Below are 17,209 nucleotides of genomic sequence, written 5' to 3'. Positions count from 1 at the left end.
ATTCATAAAACTGCCTCCTCAGGCAACCCATGGTCCCAATTTGCATAAGTAGGAGGAGGACCATCCCCAATTAAACCTTGGATCATCAGAAGCATTGGCATTACCATGTTTATCATTCTTATTTGTATTAGACAGTCAGCAAGCATTTAAGCTGTGTCAAATTCTAGGGGATTCCCCCCACCAAAAGAGACAAAACCAGACCGGCCCTCGACTACCTCACATTCTAAAAGGGAATGAAAACATGAAAATAATGAAGTAACAGAAGATGTGATAATTATTATCGCTCACATTTGCACAGTACTTTATGTCGGCCAAAGGGTTACAAATATTGCTTCATTTGATTCTCACAAGAATCCTGGGAGGAAGCAAATCTGTGTGTGTGTGTGTGTGTGTGTGTGTGTGTGTGTGTGTGTGTGTGTGTGTGTGTCTGTGTGTGTGTGTCTGTGTCTGTGTGTGTCTGTGTCTGTGTGTGTGTGTCTGTGTGTATTTCTTTCTCTTCTCTCTGTCCTCTCTCCCTGTCTTTCTATTTCTCTTTCTTTTCTGTCTTTCTGTTTCTCATCTCATTCCTCTCTCTTCTGTCTCTTTCTCTCATCTTTCTCTTTCTGCTTCTCTCTATCTCTCTCTCTCTCCTCTTCCTCTGTCTCTATCACTCTTTCTATTTCTTTCTTTCTGTTGTTCTCTCATTTATCTCTCTTCTCTCTCTTTTTCTGTTTCTCCTTGTCTCTCTTTCCCCTTTCTCTCTTTGTCTGTATGTCTCTCTCTTTCTCAGTCTGTGTGTGTCTCTTTTCCCTGTCTCTTTCTCTCTCTCTCTTTCTGTATCCCTCTAGCTCTCTCTTGCTGTCTCTCTTCCCCTCTCTCTTTCCTCTCTCTCTGTCTGTCTCTCTCTGTCTCCCTCTCTCTCCCTTGCTGTCTCTCTTTCCTCTCTCTCTGTCTCTCTCTGTCTCTCTCTCTCTTTCTCTCTCTCTCTCCCTCTAGCTCTCTCTTGCTGTCTCTCTTTCTGTATCCCTCTAGCTCTCCCTTGCTGTCTCTCTTACCCTCTCTCTTTCTCTTTCCTCTCTTTCCTCTCTCTCTGTCTCTCTCTGTCTCTCTCTCTCTTTCTCTCTCTCTCTCCCTCTAGCTCTCTCTTGCTGTCTCTCTTCTGTCTCTTTCTCTCTCTCTCTGTATCCCTCTATCTCTCTCTTTCTGTCTCTCTTCCTCTTTGTCTCTCTTTCCAGTCTCTTTCTCTCTCTTTCTGTGTCCCTCTATCTCTCTGTCTCTCTTCCTCTCTCTCTCTCTCTCACATATGTACATGTGCACATACACACTAATACATACTATATACATGCCTGTGTATATATTTAGATATGCATGTGATGTGTCAACACATGTATGATACAGTCTAGTGTACTTACTTATTCAGTCCAAAATATCACTATTCACTTTGTTGCTTCCTTATAGAATTGACCTCAAAACCCCCAAATTTTTAAGATGACAGCAAATAAAACATGGAAATAATAATAACTTTTAGCCATATGGAACCTCACATCAGTCTATCTTTTCAGTGATGAGAAGAAATACAGCATGTATCACCACTCAAAAGAAGGAAATTCATAAACCCTGAAAATAAACATATTTTCATTAAAATTATGGGATCATTTTGAGGTTAAATAATAAAAATCAAGAAATCAAAACAATATCTTATAAGGGACATTCGTCATTAGATAAACTAATCTGATAGAATACTGGATTTGGAATGAGAGAGCTTAGATTCAGATCTTGGTTTTGTTTCTAACTGTAACATTACCTTAACTTCTCTAGACCTCTCTTCCTCATCAGTTAAAAGAAAAAGAGGGATTATACTAAATGACCTTGAAGGTCTACTGAAGCTCTAATTCTATGAGTATATAAATACAAAGCTTTTGATACTAAGGTATACAAACTACCTGATTCAAAGAAAATTCTCTAAATATTACAAAACTCATTTATTTCTAAAGTAATTGCATTTGAAAAAAAATCCATTCAGGAAAGCTTATGTTGTAAAATGTCCTGTAAACCTTGTAGGTTTGTGTGTTTGTGCGTGTATGTGTGTTATTGTCTTCCTCTTTAATTAGCACAGGAGAAAGGTCAAAAAGTGCTCATGCAGTGTTTAAAAGATCACCACGAATCAGTCAATTAGCAAAAGGATTTTTCAACCTATAGCAGAGAAAATAAACTTGGAGGGGGAAGGGAAGCTCTCTCAATGCATAATTCAACTATGACCATAATATAATTCTTCTTATTTTATTTTAGCTAATTAATTGGGGTAGAGAAAAGATTGACCTTAATAGCATAATGTTTCTAAATTGAGAAAATAGTATCATAATGAGAATGTGGCTTTGAAATTTCTCAAAACTTCCTATCCTCCAGCTACAGGACAGCCGGTTACCCACCCATCTTAATGACATCCCTTTCATCATCCTTTTCAGCACTCTTTGTTCATCAAATTCTTATTTTGATCCTCACCTCAAGATCTCCTTGGCTCCTGGAACTCCCTTGTGGATTGCTGGGAGCAGTATTCATTTCCTGTTGTATTTCTGAGCTCCAGCCGGAAAGCACATAGAAGTGGATGAACTCTTCAGGGGATTGTAGATGGGGCTGAGAAGCTGCTCTTGGCCAACTGGAGCACACTGCCACCTAACATCATTACCATCTTGACTGTTGGACTCACTCATAAATACACTGATAGCCTTCCTTCTCCAGTGGACAGATGTCCCCATCACAATTAACACCCTTGTCAGTCTTTGAAGAAAAGACTGTGATTGAAGAGCAGATGGAGAATGAATGCCCCTTTTCTGCCTTCTTTAAGATCTTGTAAGCAAAAAGGTGGAGGAGGTTCACTGATTCACCCTCAGTCTGAAGGCAATTAGGTTATATCCATATAAGTGTAAATATTGAAAAACATTTAAAAAAGTGGTCCTGAAATAACACAAAGTATTACAAGGGATGCTCCAAGGCAATTGAAGAAACTTGCACTACAATTTAGATAAGAGTATGAGAAACACTATTTATAAAGTATAAGAATTATAAGAATGCTCCATTATGCTGATTTTTTTAGCCTTTAGAAAAAGATTTCATATATATTATTTCATTAGATGTCCTACAACTCTGGGAGGATGGGTAAATATTATTATGCTTCTTTGAATTCCCCACTACAATGAGGCTCAAATCCAAATGTAAAAGACATTAGCAGAGGGCCTAGGTTCAAGTTAGGAAGATCTAGATTTAATTGGGGCAGAGAACAGATTGGGATAAAATAATTTCATAATGAAAATGTGGCTTTGAAGTTTCTCAATACTTCATGTCCTCCAGCTACAGGGCAGCCTGTCACCATCTTATAACATCATCCCTTTCATTATCCTTTTCAGCACTCTTTGTTCACCAAATTCTTATTCTTTTTTTTACTAAGGCGTGACCTTGTTTGTGTCACTTCTTCCCTTTTGGCCTCTGTTTTCTCATCTCTTAAAAAGGGAATGCCTGAGTAATAATAATTGCAGTGACTGCTTATATGGTCATTATGAAGCTCAAACGAGCTAATCTATAGCACAAATCTTTGAAACCTTTAAGTTGTATGGAAATACCAGTTATTCTCACCAATGAAACTTGTGTTTACCCTTAGCTTCCACAGATATTTTGTGAGATGTTGCCATAGAGATGTGTGGCATAAAGTGCTAAGAATCTTCATGTATGCCTATTAGACTAATATTCAAGAAAGACTCTAGATTGTTAGTGCCACTAACTAGCTATGTGATTGTCACTTGTTTCCAGCTCAGAGCCTCAATTTCTTCAGATGCAAAATGGACTCAAAGGCTGTTTTGTAATGTGAATTGTTTAAAAGTGCTTTATGTCCAAAAGGAGAGTGGATTCATTACTTACAGAGTAAAAGATACCTGAGGATAGACTTTTAGGCCTTTGAAATAATTAACTAAAAGGTAAACTTCATTAAGTAGTAGCTGGAGTTAAGAAAACACATTCACACATTTAAAAAAAAGGAAATGGATAATTAGAGAAACCAACAATCAAAAGGATCAGAGAACCAGGAAATGCCATAGATAGAACTTTAATGAAATATTTATGACTATGATAATATTAGATTACAAATGAGACCTCCACCTGAGAAAGCTTGATTTTTGTATTGATTACAAAAGAGCCTATAATTATCTCTTTCCTGGTTTTAAGTCTCTCTGTCTCTCTCTGTCTCTCTGTCTCTCTCTGTCTCTCTGTCTCTGTCTCTCTCTCTCCCTCCCTCCTTTCTCCGCTCTCTTTCTCCCTTCTTATATCTATTCCTTTCTCTCTTCCTCCCTCCCCACTTCCTCCTTCCCTTCCTCTTTCTGCCTCCATCTTCTCCCTCCTTCCCTGCCTCCCTCCCTCTTTACCTGTCTCTCTCTAGCTCTGTTTCTGTCTCTCTCTCCCCCCTCCTTCCCTCCCTACGTTCCTTCCTTTCTGTCTCTCTGGCCCTCCTTCCTCTCTCCTCCCTCCTCCCTCTTTCTCTCCCTCTCTCTCAATGTATCTTTATGTACATGCATACATATATGAACATATACATATATAATATTGTATTGCTTATTACATAATATATCAATGTACCATAATGAAAAGGCATTTTCATCTGGTGGCTAGAATTCAGGACTAGGAATCAGAAAGACCTAGGTTTAATTACTGTATCACTTTTTTTATTTTAGAAAGTTTTATTTATTTTGAATTTTACAATTTCCCCCAATCTTGCTTTCCTCCCCCCACCCCCCACAGAAGGCAGTTTGTTAGTCTTTGCATGATTCTCATAGTATGCACTGATTTAAGTTGAATGTGATGAGAGAGAAATCATATCCTTAAGGAAGAAATGTAAAGTATGAGATGTAGCAGAATTATATAATAAGACATTTTTTTTAAAAAAATTAAAGGTAATAGTCTTTGGTCTTTGTTCAAACTCCACAATTTTTTCTCAAGATACAGATGGTATTCTCCATCAGAGATACCCCAAAATTGTGTCTGATTTTGCCCTATTGGTATGGGCAAGTGCATTAAGGTTGATCATCACTCCCATGTTGCTGTGAGGGTGTACAGTAATCTTCTGGTTCTACTCATCTCATTCAGCATCAGTTCATGCAAATCCCTCCAGGCTTCCCTGAATTCCCATCCCTCTTGGTTTCTAATAGGACATTACACACATATACCACAGTTTGTTAAGCCATTCCCCAATTGATGTATATTCCCTTAGTTTCCATTTCTTTACCACCACAAACAGAGCTGCTTATGAACATTTTTGTACAGATGATATTTTTACTGTTTTTCATAATCTCTTCAGGGCATAGCCCTGCAATGTGACCCTGAGCAAATCACTTACCTCTAGGTATGCTATAAGCTGCTCCCTATATGACCAGAAAGATCTATTACCATAAAGGAGATTCTTTTCCTCATTGAAGGATCATTCTCACACTATTGGAATCACAAAGACTTAGAGTAATCCAGTATACATTCACAGAGTTGGAAAGGACCTTAGAGGTCATGAAATTCAACCTGGACCTAAAACATAATCAGCAAATATTCATTCAGCCTTTGCTTGAAGATCTCTAGAGAAGGGCAACATTCATTCTCCATTGAGGCAGGTTATTTAAGAGCAGTCCTTGTTTTTAGTAAGCATTACTTTTTATCAAGTAAAAATTTGCATATGTGTATTATATACAAGTCTCCTAAAAAGTAATGTGTGGTGTGGGTTGTTGAATCATTTCAGTTAGGTCCAACATTCTTTGTGGCCCCCTTTTGGGATTTTCTAGGCAAAGATGCTCTAGTGGCTCCACTAGGTACCAGATGGACCTCATTTCCTCTTCCATCTCATTTTATAGATGAGGAACTAGAAAGGGTACCAGGCTGAATTTAAACTCTTAAAAATGAATCTTCTTGATTCAAAGCTTAGCTCTCTATCCACCATATCACCTAGCTGCCCAATGTGTTGGATAACTGGTGGCATAGATTGAAATGGTTACTTCCTCTTGTTTAGACACTACTCTTTTTAATAAATCTAAGTTGTCATTGAATTTTTTGGCTACCATACAACAAATTTTATTATGATTGATTTGTATTGAACTAATTAGACTAAGTACAATCAAGCCAAGAAGCATTTATTAAGGATGCATTATGTTTCAGTATTCTAAACACAAATATAAAGAGGGAAAAAAAGACAGCTCTCAAGGAGCTTATATTTTAATAGGAGGAAGTGGCGGGGAAATGAAGATATCCAACAGTAGGCATTCTAGGGAGAAGAGTAAGGAATTCAGTCTGAAAAGGATAAAGATATGAGTAACCTGGGATCATCTTTTTAAATGGAGGAAGGGTCTGGGAGGAACCAACCAATCAGAGAGTACATAGGAATGCTAGGTCCTTCCAGTGGGAGAAGATAAAAGCCAGAATGAGCTGCCAAATTAGACAGGTATCTGGGGTGTTATAGAGGAGAGCTGGGAGTGAATGTCGAGTCTCATACATATATTTATGCCTACATGTGTATCATAATGTTTTATGGGGAACAATTTGATGTAAAGTCTATTTGAAGTCTAAAGATCTGAGTTTTAACTCTGTTGCTACTATTTGCTATTTGCTATTTGTATTAAAAAGAATACAATCTAAGTTGTCATTGAATCCTTTGACTACCATATAACAAATGATATTGTGATTGATTCATATTGACCTAACATCTTTTTAGTCCAGTTAAGGGCAGTCATGTCAAGAAGCAAAATGGGTACATGATTTATACATAACAGGTAGTACTATTACCTTGAACAAATCATTTCACATTCCCAAAACCTTAGTTTTCTCATTTATAATACAGTGATAGCAATACGAGTAGTTCTTATTTCACAGAATTGTTAAAAGAATTAAATAAAGGTGCATCAAGTTTCTCAATATGATTCACTACTATTATATTTCCATGAAATATATGTGGACACAAGAAGTGTTTACCCTTAGCTTCCACAGATATAGGTAGACACATAATGACTAAAATAAATTCATTCTACCATACTGATGGGCATGTACTAATGTCTTTCTTCAAAATTTACCAAAATACCCTCAAATTTGAAGGCTAGATTAGATACTCTCATAGATTGTAAAGATTGTAAAAGAGTGAATTTTGTCTACTCATTCATTTAATTTTAGCTTGCAAACTTCTACCAGTGAACTCCCCTATAATAGTCAGTCAGTAGATGCAATTGTCTCTAAGAAAAGACATTTACTAAAGTGGCATAGTAAGAGCAATAACTAAAAATTATCTCCATAAACACACTGAGGTGTAACCTCCCACAGATACCCACTGTCACAGAAAGAGTGAGTATAGTCTTAGAGTACAATAGTGGTGATGCAATCATGTAGCCATCTCCACACACCTTTAGCACTTCAGGATTCAGACCCTTTCTTTGCTGTTGGAATATTTTTGCTACTTGCCTTGTAGGCAGCTTCTAAGCTGGACAAGTCACTGATCTGAGCTTCTTGGGTCTGTTTCTGTCGTAACTCAGATCTTTGAGACCAGAACTATTTCTTTCTTGAATCTATAGTTGACTCTCTTCTCAGCTGCCATGATCACACTCCTTGGAACTTCAATCTTGAACTCGTGAAATGTCTGACAAATGTTTCTTGCTAGCATCTTATTGAGTCTTGCTGAAAAAATGTCATGACCAATGACAGTGAAGAAAAAAATCAGAACACAATCCCAGAAGAGGTGATGAAAGATTCCCTCAAGGGATGGGTTCCCACTTGACTGTGGGTATTCTGGCAAAGTTGCCTAAACAAGAGTTAAATTTGACCTTTTAAAGATTATCATGAATATGATCCACTTTCTCCAGGCTCACTTAATCTTTCAGGCTAGGAGAAATTTGTTTACACTTCATAATAGGATAACCAGAGGTCAAAATGGGTAAATGTTACACATAAAGGGTGATGTCATAGGCAAATTAGGAGAGTATGGAATAGTTTATCAGATCTATGAATAAGAAAAGAATTTAGGACCAAAGAAAATATAAAGAGCTTTTATTTGTTCAAAAATATTCATAGCAGCTCTTTTTGTGGTGTCTTAGAATTGGAAATTGAAGGGATAACCATCAATTGGGAAATAGTTAAATAAGATATGGTATATGATCGTAATAGGATTTTATTGTACTATAAGAAATGACAAGAAGGATGATTTCTGAAAAGCCTAGAAAGACTTCCATGAATTGATGCAAAGCAAAGTGAATAGGACCAGGAGAACTTTATATACAGTAACAATAATATTGTTTGATGAAGATTTGTAAATGATTTAGTTATTCTCAATAATACAATGATCCAAGACAACCCAAAGAGTTAATGATGAAGCATACTATCTATCCACCTTCAGGGAAAGAAATGATATTGTTTGAATACAGATTGAAGTACTGTATTTCCCCACATATAAGACACACCCTTTTTAAAAAAATTTGGGGTCTAAAAACTGGGAGTGTATTATACTTGTAGATTTTTTTTGTGCATTTCCCACTTTTTCATGCTTGTTTTTGCACATTGTAGTTTCTTACTTGCATTTCCCATTTTTTTGTGCTTGCTGTCTTTGCACTCATTGTTTCACATTTGTTACTGTTATATTAGGTTATTTTTTGCCGCATTCTGCCCAGAAATCGTTCAAAAAAGATTTTCATAGTGTTCAATTCAAGTTCAAAATGATCCAGTTTGCAAAAGTGAATGGAAATCGTGCTGGTGAATGTCAGTTTGGTCCTCTAACTAAGAAAACAATCTGAGACTGGCTAAGGAGAGAAGAAACCCTATTGAAAACATCCTGGCACAAGAAGGCTATGAGAGGCATGTCAGCAAAATGGCCAGTCAGAGAGGGAATTGAAGAGATAGATTAAAGAGCAAAGGGCAAGTGGAATTCTTGTGTCCACAAAGATGGTTCAGCATGAGGCAAGAAGAATTGTTGATTAAAAAGTGATTGATTTCAAAGCATACATGGTGCTTCAGGTTCATGAAACAGAATGGACTAAGCATGTATCCACACATCAGGCTTGCCCAGGGAGTACTTGTAGTCAGCCCCCAGAAAAGAACACAGCCAGGAGAGTGGTCAGAGCCTCTCCTAAGACAATGATTCATCATCAAACACAAATGAGGATGAGCTAATGGATGGGAGTTTGGACAGTGATGAGTTGTATGACTTTTGTGATGAATAATATTTGAGTTCAATGATTCTATGTAAAATTTTTTTTTCAAATTTTGGGCCCCAAAATTAAGGTGTGTCTTATACATGGGCACGTCTTATACTTGGGGAAATATGGTATGGAAATATGGTATATTTCATTTTTTTCTTTCATTCTTTTTCTTTTATTTGAATCTTCTTGTAACAAATGTTTACTATGGAAAGGTTTTACATGATTGAACATGTATAACCTATTGCTTACCATTTCAAGGAGGGAGAGGTGAGGGAGAAAGGGAGGGATAGAATTTGAATCTCAAAACTTTACAAAGAAAACAAATGATAAAAAATTATTTTAACATATAATTAGGGAATATATTTAAAGAATAACCAGACACAGTTGAATCTTCACAGTAATTTTAATATCTCACTGTCTGTTTCTTACTTTTGTAACTTCAGCAAGACTCCAAGGAAAGGGGGTGGGGAGGGGATGAATCAATTGGTCAGGAGCTACCTACATACCTTACAATAGGAAGATCAAAAGACTCCAACCTTTGTTGTGACTGAACAGAGCAGAAAGGTTGAATTTCAGCAAATTTGAGTTACTGTTACTAGAAGTTATGAGTTTTTGTTCTATTCTCTTTGTAGTCCCCCTTGCTTCCCCACCTTCATCATTGTGCAAGTTTCTGGACTCCAACCCCCTGACCCTTTTGTTTTTTTCTACCACCAAATAGCAGTCCTAAGAAAACAAGTCAGTGGGGGTTTGTACATTGGATTTTTAACATTTTTTCTGCTTAGTTTAGTTTCATTTTAAACTTGAAGGGGGGAGTGGTGAGGGTTGCAATTTTTTCGTCCTTCATAATGAGATCCAAATATTACCCAGCAGCCCCATGGTAGGGTGAAGAATTACAGTGGAGGAGGGGAGGAGGAAGATTGGAAGGAGACACAAAAAGGTGGAAAGTCTGCTAATCTATAATTAACAAAAGGTAAAAAGAGGGACCTTCTGAAATCCTAGCTTGGGGGCCCCCAATGAAACTTACATCACCAATTGTCCCAGTTCCAGTTCTGAACTCCTCTCTGGCTTAAAGCCTGAATGAGGTTAAGATTTGTTAAGTTATAAAAGAAATTAATGGGTATTTAGCAGGGCAGGGCAGGGCATGCATGTTAAAAATTAAGCCAGAATGAAGAGGAAAGCAGTATGATAAAGGGGGTCTCAACTCCTGCTCAGACCTTCTCTAAGTCCCTTCTTTGTATCTTGTATACATTCTTATTTCCAACATATATGCTTCCTCATATACTCTTAATTTCTTGCCAAGCAAATTCACATTCCCTTTGTCATTTCCATTCAAATTGGGAAGATAAGAGTCTTAGGAAGTAAATAGCTTTAGTGTGGGCTGTGTAGTATCTACTGTTTCTATGCATTTGTCCTCAAGTGGTTTGTTGTTTTTTTCCTCTTTGAAGGGAGTTCTTGCTGCCAGTCAGCCTATAATAGGGGGTGGGGAGCTCTATCTTGTGCCATAAGACAAAGGGCTTATTGCTTCTAAAAAGGTCATTGTAAAATGACTAAAGAAGAACATGGCCATGAAAACTGCAAGAAGAATGCCCCCAGAAGGACCCACTGGAGGCTTTATAGAGACAAGCAAACTTGAGGAGGGAAGAAATTTAATGAATATTTGAACTAAAAGAAGTCAATTCTATGATCAAAATCTGCTGATTGCAATTGCTTTAACCCTATACCTATAATTAGGAGATTGATCCAAGACTGTTAGTCATCCAAATGTATTTAATTCTATATTTCCCCAAATTTACTCTGCTTGATCCTACTGAATTCTAAGACACATGGTAGGTACATTTGCTAGGGAAGAGATGTGGTTACTTCTGATTTGGAGAAATGAGAGTGGAAATTCTGACCAATGGAAGATCTGCAACCTAATATTACCTTTTCCTTAAGGGGATGAAAGAAGTGTGGAAATAGGTAGTCAGTCATTACTTAGGTGTAGAAAAATTTGATGCTCACTTAACTTCTTAGGTCCTCAGTTTACTCATCTGTAAAATGAACAAATAGGACAGGAATGGATTTGAGTCACAGAACTATATAGTTTCCGAGGAATTAAAAATAAATAACACAGAAGTCAATGGAGGGGCTCATGGTATGTGAGAGCTATCTGCAACATATAATATTTAAGAGATATTGAAGAACTAAAAGATGTCAACAAGTAATTGAATAAAAAAAGATAATGAGCTAGTTCAAACAAGGGATTGGAAAAGGATAGCATGTGTTCCATTGATATCCTCCTTATGTCTGGAGAAAATAAGAAAGGCCACCATCACTAGAGTATCTCCCCATCTTTTATGATGAACTTAAAGGTGGGCAGGGAAAAGTATTGTACGTGAGAGGCAAATTCATTTTGGAGTATCTTATTAGGAAAAACTATTCAAAACACTGAGATCATTCATCCATTTCAGTAAAATGACCTTCTAAAGTAAACATTTTTTAATTTGGTGACCTTGGGATGCTATGTGAAAGCATGCCTGAGGGATATATTTATTGTTGTTCAGGCATGTCTGACCCTTCATGACTACATGGCAAAGATACTGACATGCTCTGCCATTTCCTTCCTCCTAAAGGCAAATATAAGTGAAGTGACTCACTCAGAGTCAAATAACTAGTGAGTTTCTGAGACTGAATTTGAACTCAGTCTCCCTCACTCCAAGACTGGCTTTCTACCCACCAATCTTCTACTGAATATATAAAGAAAATTGGTGGTACTTGCTATATGAAGTTACACAAGATACTGGATGAGAGATCCTAGCAGCAATTTGTACTATATGGCAGAATCCATGCCTGCCTTGCCTCAGAATCCATGGTTTCCAAAATACCCCAATATATAACAGGTGCCATTTTCTACATAAAATTCTCAGTTTATTGGTGCCCTCTTCCCATCCACATTACCATGTATTTACTTTGCACTCATTTTAAGTGGTAATATGATATAATGAATACATGATGCCGTGGAAGGAGGAATACTTGGGTTCATGTTCCATTTCTATTAGTATTAGAATGAATCCTCAACAAGTAACTGACATGCCTAAGCAATTCTTTAAGACTCTTAAGTTGTAGGATGGAGGAAGAGGCAAGATGGTGGCACAAGAACAGGTTTTCCCAGGAGCTCTCTTCCAAAAATATTTCAAAAACCTTAAAATTATGACTCTAACTAAATTTTTGAGAGACAGAACCCATAGAAAGATCCAATGAGACAATTTTCTAGCCCAAGGTAACCTGGAAGATTGTGGGAGAGCTCTGCTCCAAAGGGTTGGAGGGGGTGTCAGTGCAGCCAGGATCACCAGGCAGGAAGGAAGGAGTTTCAGCTGTCTGGAAACAACCCACTGGGGCCTGGGTCCCTGGGAGCACTGGCTTCTGGCAGCAGAAGCTGTTTCCTGACCTGCTAACCCAGGGAACACCAAGCACAACTTGGAAAAGCAGCGAGGAAACTTCTGCCAGAATGAGTGGGGAGCCAGCTTGGCCCCACAGTCTTAGCTGCAGCCCAGATCCTAGGAAACAGAAGCAGGCCCATGGAGACACACAGCAGGGAGCTGCTCAGAAGCTGCTCCCAAAGCTCTCAAGCCATGGAAGATAAGGGGGTGGGGGTGGGGGGAGACTGAGGTCTCTCCTCTGTCTCTAGAATGGGACCCTGGTGCTCTGTCCTATTTAGACCCTGGTCTGAGCCCCCATACTGCCATAGCAGAACAATGAGCCTCCTCATGGCTCCAGGGCAGAGGGGTGTGCTTGTGGTTATCCACAGACCACAGCATAGGCAGGAGAGCAGTTAGAGCTTCTCATAAGACCTTGAAAGAACTGAGGTCCTTGCAGGGTTTCCCAATAATAGTCAAGAACTTGGGAAGCACCCCAAAACGAGGGCACAGACTGGGGAAATGAGTAAACAGAAAAAGTAAATCTGACAATTATATCATAGACAATTACTTTGGTTCCATGGAGAATCAAAACACACACTCAGAAGATGATAAAGTCCAAGCTTCTGTATCCAAAGCCTCCAAGAAAACTTGGAATTGGGCTCAGGCTATGACAGAGTTCAAAAAAGATTTTGAAAATCAAGTGAGGGAAGGAGAGGAAAAAATGGGAAAAGAAATGAGAGAGATGCAAGAAAAACATGAAAAACAAGTCAGCAGTTTAGTCAAGGAGATCTAAAAAATGCTGAAGAAAACATGTTTAAAACCAGTTTAGGTCAAATGGATAAAACAATTCAAAAAGTTATTGAGGAGACGAATGCTTTAAAAAGCAGAATTGGCCAGATGTAAAATGAGATAAGAAAGCTTTCTGAAGAAAATAACTCCTTCAAATGTAGAATGGAGCTAAAGGAAGCTGATGACTTTGTGAGAAATCAAGAAACAATAAAACAATGCCAAAATAATGAAAAACTAGAAGAAAATGTGAAATATCTCATTAAAAAAAACCAACTGACCTAGAAAACAGATTGAGAAGAGACAATTTAAACATTATTGGGCTATCTGAAAGTCATGATCAGGAAAAGAGCCCTGACTTCACTTTTTTAAGAAATTCAATAGGAAAATTTTCCTGACATCCTAAGCACAGAGGGCAAAATAGAAATTGAGAGAATCTACTCATCTTCTCCTGAAAGAGATCCAAAAAAAAAAAATAACACCCAGGAATATTATAGCCAAGTTCCAGAACTCTCAAATCAAAAAGAAAGTATTACAAGCAGCCAGAATGAAATAATTCAAATACTGTGGAGCTACAGTCAGCATTACACAGGACTTAGCAGTGTCTACATTAAGGACTCGTAGGGCTTGGAATATAATATTCCTGAAGGCAAAAAATCTTGGAATGCAACTAGAATCTTACCCAGAAAAACTGAACATCCTTTTCCAGGAGAAAAGATGGACTTACAATGAAATAGGGGAATTTCAAATGTTCCTGTTGAAGTGACCCGAGCTAAGGGGCAGCTAGGTGGTGCAGTGGATAGAGTACTAGCCCTGGAGTCAGGTTCAAATTCATCCTCAGACACTTAATAATTACCTAGTGTGTGGCCTTGGGCAAGCCATTTAACCCCATTGCCTTGCAAAAAAAAAAAAAAAACTAAAAAAAAATGAACAACAAGAAATGACCAGAGCTAAACAGAAAGTTTGATCTTCAAGTACTAGACTCAGGTGAAGCATAAAGAGAGTGGATGAGAAGGGAAAATTATGAGGGATTTAATGATGTTGAATTGTGTGTATTCCTACATGGGAAGAGGATATTGATAATACTCTTATGAACCTTCTCATTTATTAGATCAGTTAGGAGCATATATATAGACAAGGCACAGGAGGGAGATGAATTTGAAAGCATAATATATTGTAAAAATGGAGTCAATGGGTGAAAAGGGAATGTACTGGGAGAAAGAAAAAGGAGAATAGAATAGGCTTGGAAAATATAAAACAAGTCAATATGGGAATGGAGATTCAATAAAACAGGCTGATTGCAGTGGTCGGTGGCGGTACCTTAGCAACAAAATTAAAGGACTGTATCCTCCTTTCTATTAACAATGGATAAGTAAACTGACTTTGAAGGATCCTAGAGAACATTTGAGAAATATGAAATAATAAGCTCAGTAGTCTAGTTGTATTCCAGTTTGATTTACTTCTTTTTTTTTTATTACTATAAATTTTCATCTTTAATATTTTTCTATTCTGCATGTAACACTTTTAGATTAGTTTCTATATAGCAAATATATACATATATATTATACACTGAAAGACAGTATTGTATAGTGGATAGGGTACTTACAGTTAAGAAGACTAGGGTCTTACCCTAGACAATTATTTTATGATCCTGGGCAACTCAATCTCTCTGAGGCTCAGTTTCCTCATCTGTAAAATTGAGTTTTATACAAAACACCTGCCTCAGGGTTGTTGTGAGATTCAAATGAAATAACATACAAAGCACTTTGTAAATACTATATAAATATCATTAGTATGTAAATATATGTATATAGTTGCGTATAACATTTAGACTCTAAGCACAAAAGTTACTTCTCATTTTATATAAATTTTTGTAAGAAATAGACTAATGTAGAAAGAAAATTATCATACTTTACATCTCTATTCTGATCACATTTTAAATATGTTCTACTTTCCTAGTTTCTTCATAAGGTCATTTTTGTGGCAGTGATATAGCTGCCAGAGAGTTAATTTATTCCATTCCAAAAGCTACTGAATTTTAGCAGTAAGTTAACTGATCAATTTGTTGTTTTATCTCAGCTGTCTCAACAGGAAGAAGCAGAGCTGAATAAGCTCATATCTGTGATACTCTGGGCAAAATGGATGCATAAAATGCATTAGAATGGCAAAGTAATATGTGTGGCCCATGTTTGGCAAAACTTTCTGACACACTCATTTTTCAAGCTTCTAAGAAACAGTGGAGCTTTTCAAGCTTTTCAGCTAATGGTTCCGCATTACCATATGGCCTCCTCTGCCTTTTATCCCCATCTTTCAGCATGTCTTTGCATCATTTTCTTCTATTATTATATAAACTCCTTAAGTGCTGAAACTGTCTTGCTTCCCATTGTTTGTATTCATAACTCTTAGAACAGAGTTTGGTACATAGTTAAGCAATACATTCTCTCTCTCTGTCTCTCTGTGTCTCTGTGTCTCTGTGTCTCTGTGTCTCTCTGTCTCTCTCTCTCTCTCACACACACACACACACACACACACACACACACACACACACACACAAACACACACCTTCCCTCCCTCCCTCTGTCCCCACCACCAACCACTCTCTATATCCCCCATCTTTTCCTTTTCCATCTAACATGTGACTATTTTTTCACCTGAGGGCATCACAGAAGATAAAGTAGGATTTCATGGGATAGCAACTTAATCACAGAATCACAAATTGGAGAGTAGGAAGCAACTTCAGGGGCCACCTACTTTAACCTGTAATCTTTTTGCTTGTTATTGTTTGCTGTTATGCATTCATTTTTCAATGGTAATCAACTCTTCTTGATCTCATTTGGGATTTTCTTGGCAAAGATATTGTAGTTTGCCATTTCCTTCTCCAAAACCATAATCTAATCACCACCATAACATTTTCAACAAGTGGATTAATCTTGATTTTTCTCACAATAACAAGGTAAATTATATAAATCATATCATGTCACATTTGATATGCTATATATCTGTTTATTTATATGTATGCATATAACACAGACTACCTTAACCCCTCCTGCCTATTGGCTAGATTTGTTACATCTCACCTCTGCTCCAGATTTCCCTACTATCATTAGGCTGGTGTGGGGGGAGGAAGCTACGCTCTCTGCAAATGACTCCAGTCCTATTTTGATGTTGTTCCCTCAAGTCTAAGGGGTGGTCTCCTGCATTTCAGATTCATTTAATCATTAACATTCAGCTTTTAACTAATTAACATTAGCTTTTTTATTGTTAATTTTTAAAAAATTTTATTTATTTAAGGCAATGGGGTTAAGTGACTTGCCCAAGGTCATATAGCTAGGCAATTATTAAGTGTCTGAGGTCGAATTTGAACTCAGGTACTCCTGACTCCAGGGCCGGTAATCTATCCACTGTGCCACTTAGCTGCCCAACATTAGCTTTTACAAAGAAATACTTAACTTAAAGTTATAATAACATATATACAAACCATGTAGTTCAATTTCTATAGAGCACAGTACCAGTTTCAAGTTCCTAACCCTGCTTGTGCCTGAGTTCCAAGTATTCTCATTTCTCAGAACTTCTGAGACAGGCTGGATGATGGCAACATCCTTTCTGTAACCCTGAATCCAAGATTGCTATGGCTCAAACTCCCAACTTCAGTGGAATTCACTACCTGAAAATGAGGACAAATAAACAGAACAGAAACATCCTTAGGTATAAAAGGTAGGATGGAGCAAAGAAGGTATTCTTCCTGCAAGTCCAATTTATTGTGCCTGCCCTGTGGGGAAATTGTATCCACTGGATACAAGGAAGAATTCTTGGGAAAAAGAGAGATGGTCCTACATGGTGGAGGCTTTT

Source organism: Macrotis lagotis, chromosome 5 (assembly GCF_037893015.1).
Source record: "Macrotis lagotis isolate mMagLag1 chromosome 5, bilby.v1.9.chrom.fasta, whole genome shotgun sequence".
NCBI lineage: Eukaryota > Metazoa > Chordata > Mammalia > Peramelemorphia > Peramelidae > Macrotis > Macrotis lagotis.
This window is presented reverse-complemented; position numbering follows the sequence as displayed.